This window comes from Sus scrofa, chromosome 2 (genome assembly GCF_054392235.1).
Source record: "Sus scrofa isolate SSC_HxYL_T2T_F1_AM1 chromosome 2, Sscrofa_HxYL_maternal_Yorkshire_Landrace_v2.0, whole genome shotgun sequence".
Classification (NCBI taxonomy): Eukaryota; Metazoa; Chordata; class Mammalia; order Artiodactyla; family Suidae; genus Sus; species Sus scrofa.
This window is the reverse complement of record NC_139384.1, coordinates 53,182,847-53,186,455: the sequence shown is the minus strand read 5'-3', so window position 1 is coordinate 53,186,455 and position 3,609 is coordinate 53,182,847. Positions and strand designations below refer to the sequence as shown.

General features: G+C 39.4%; 1 pseudogene; it reads right to left on the bottom strand.

Annotated features, from left to right (window-relative positions):
- Positions 1–340: 340 nt before the first annotated feature.
- LOC106509415 (olfactory receptor 10AG1-like) lies at positions 341–2,996 on the bottom strand (annotated as a pseudogene).
- Positions 2,997–3,609: the final 613 nt, after the last annotated feature.

Genomic DNA, 3,609 nt, shown 5'->3' with positions numbered 1-3,609 from the left:
TTGAAAATATTCCTTATGGTCTAGGAAAAGGAGTATTTTCCATCAATTCCTAGGTAAGAAATATTACACTTTCCCATAAAAAAGTTCTGAATCACCCGTAAATTTGTGAACTGAATGTAAGATTGCTCAATACATAACTTCTTATCAAAAAAACACCCTGTGGATAAAATCCTGATATCATAAAATTCAGCATGAGACACATAAGCTCAGGAATGAGCAAAGATAAAAATATATAGTAAAGAATAAAAAGAAAACTGAACCTTAATTTCTGATTATACAAGAGCAGAATTAAATGAGAAGACAAAATTGAGTTCAAACCAACCAGGGAATGAATTAAACATTAAGGTAGCAATTTTCTCAAGGCCATCAAGACATCATTATTTCTCACACTGTGTATCAGGTAGTCAAACATCAGGGTGATAATGGTGTAGAAAAGGGAGAGAAACTTGGCTATTCTGGAAGAACTTTTGGATTTAGTTTGTAAATATATAATGATTCCAGATCCACAGAATAAAGTCACAATGCTGACATGTAAGTAACAAGTGAACAAGGCCTTTTCCTGTTGACAATGGCAACTTCAGGATGGTAGAGGTGATTTGAATGTAGGAACAAAGTATCAACAGAAAAGGCATCATAACAAACACCACAGCAATGGTGAAGACCAGTGTCTAATTCAGAAAAGTGTCCCCACAGGCCAGCTTGAGTATTGGGGGATTGCACAGAGGTGATTGCTTTGCTTGGATCTACAAAAGGGCAGAAAGAAAATCTGGCATGTCAGCCCTATCTCAACTGGAACACTAGTGATCCAGCAGGCAGCCACCAGCTGGACACAGGCCTTGTGGTTCATGACTAGAGGAGAGTGCAGAGGGTTACAAAAGGCCACATAGCAGTCATAGGCCGTCACTGTAAGAAGGAGATACTCTGGGATTAAGATGGCAGAATAGAAGGGCTGGAGCTCAACTTCTCTCATAAAAACAACAAAATTCATAACTAAAGGCTGAGGAATCTTCAACCAAATGGACCAGAAACCTTCAAAAAGATATCCTACTCCAGAAGAAAAAGAGGAGGACACATCAAGAGGTAGGAGGGGTGATTTTGCAATATAAACAACCCCATACCTCCTGGGTGGGAAGCCCCACAGATTGGAGAGTAACTGGTTCACAGAGACTCACCTACAGGAGTGAGAGTTCTGAGCCCCACATCAAACTCCCACGTGTGAGGATCTGGCACTGGGAGAAAGAGCCCCTGGAGCATCTGGCATTGAAGACCAGTGGGGCTTGTGTGCAGGAGATCCACAAAGACTTTAGACTGTTGATGCTGAAGATGATGCAAGACATTGGAAATAAACTGGAGGCAAAGATGGATAATTTACAGGAAACACTGAGCAAAGAGATACAAGATATAAAACTTAAACAAGAAGAGATGCAAAATACAATAATTGAAATTAAAAATTCACTAGAAGCAGCTAACAGAATACAGGAGGCAGAAGAATGAATAAGTGAGGTGGAGGACAGATTAGTGGAAATTATAGGTGCAGAACAGAAAAGAGAAAAAAGACTGAAAAGAAATGAAGAGAGTCTCAGAGAACTCTGGGACAATGTTAAACACACCAACATCTATATTATAGGGGTGCCAGAAGGAGAAGAGAGAGAGAAGGGGACAGAAAAAATATTCCAAGAGATAGTAGCCAAAAACTTCCCCAACATAGGAAAGGAACCACTCACTCAAATCCAGAAAGCACAACAAGTACCATATAAAATAAATCCAAGGAGGAATACACTGAGACGCATATTAATCAAACTGACCAAAATTAAAGACAAAGAGAAAATCTTGAAAGCAGCTAGGGAAAAGAAACGACATACAAGGGAACCCCAATAAAGTTATTGGCAGATTTTTCAGCAAAAATTCTGCAGGCCAGAAGGGAGTGGCATGATAGACTTAACGTGATGAAAGAAAAAAAAACCCCACCAAGATTACTTTACCCAACAAGGCTCTCATTCAGATTTGAAGGAGAAAGCAAAACCTTCACAGATAAGCAAAAGCTGAGAGAATTCAGCACCACTAAACCAGCTTTACAACAAATACTAAAGGAACTTCTCTAGACAGAAAAGGCCACAACTGGAAACAAAAATACCACAAATGGGAGTTCCCTTCATGGCGCAGTGGTTAACGAATCCAACTAGGAACCATGGGGTTGCGGGTTCGGTCCCTGCCCTTGCTCAGTGGGTTAACGATCCGGCGTTGCCGTGAGCTGTGGTGTAGGTTGCAGACGCGGCTCGGATCCTGCGTTGCTGTGGCTCTGGTGTAGGCCGGGGACTACAGCTCCAATTCGACCCCTAGCCTGGGAACCTCCATATGCCGCGGGAGCGGCCCAAAGAAATAGCAAAAAGACCAAAAAAAAAAAAAAAAAAAAAACCACAAATGACAAGGCTCACCAGTAAATGTATATATACAGCAAAGATACAAAAGTATCCACGCACAATTATGCCACCAAAATCAGAAATCATGAGAAGAGGTGGGTACAGTGCAGGACCACTGGAGATGCACTTGCAATTGAGACCAACAACTTAAAACACTCTCATATATATGTAGACTCTTATATCAAAACTTCAGAATAACTGCAAACTAAAAGTCTACAAGAAGGAGGCATTCTGTGTTTCCAAATGCGAGAATAAAATTCATTTGTGTGGCATAAGCAAAGAAATGTGTCTTTTTGCAGTCCACAGGTTTATAAGCATTCTGGGTTGAGTGACTGATACATAGCAGATTTCCAAGAAGGAAAAATTACTGAGGAAAAAATATATGGGAGTCTGGAGAGCCTGGTCCATCCTGGTTATGAGCATGATGATGCCATTTCCCATCAGAGTTATCACATAGACAAAGAAAAACATCACAAAAAGAAACATGTGGAGATTGGGAATATCAGAAAATCCCAGAAGAACAAATTCCATCATTGAAGTGAGATTTACATCCACCAGCTCTTTTTGGCATTCCATCTGTGAAAATAATACAATTAGACATTTATTTTTTGGCCTATTTTGTAATTTTAAAATTAAAGGGACTTAGGGGATAAGACTTCTATGCTGCATTAAAGTCCAGCATTTATATCCTGAAGTCAAAGAACACAACTGAAGTCTAATGGAGAATGTATGCTAACTTTTAAGTACAACACCATAAATCATTTCTAACTTTGTGTTTGACTTGAAATGTAAGTGATATGTTTGAGAATTATGCTTTTTTATTTTTAATCTGTTTGTGAAGAGCAAAATTAGTCCATTTAACTCACCATATTAACAAATAGAATTCTAAGGCAGAAATATTTGCATCCTACTAAGTGACAGGTGCCACCAAATTTTTAAATTATAATGCTCAACATCACTGACTATAAGAGAAATGCAAATCAAAACTACCATGAGATACCACCTCACACCAGTCAGAATGGCCATCATTAATAAATCCACAAATAACAAGTGCTGGAGGGGCTGTGGAGAAAAAGGAACCCTCCTGCACTGTTGGTGGGAATGTAAATTGGTACAGCCACTAGGGAGAACAGTTTGGAGATACCTTAGAAATCTATACATAGAACTTCCATATGACCCCGCAATCCCA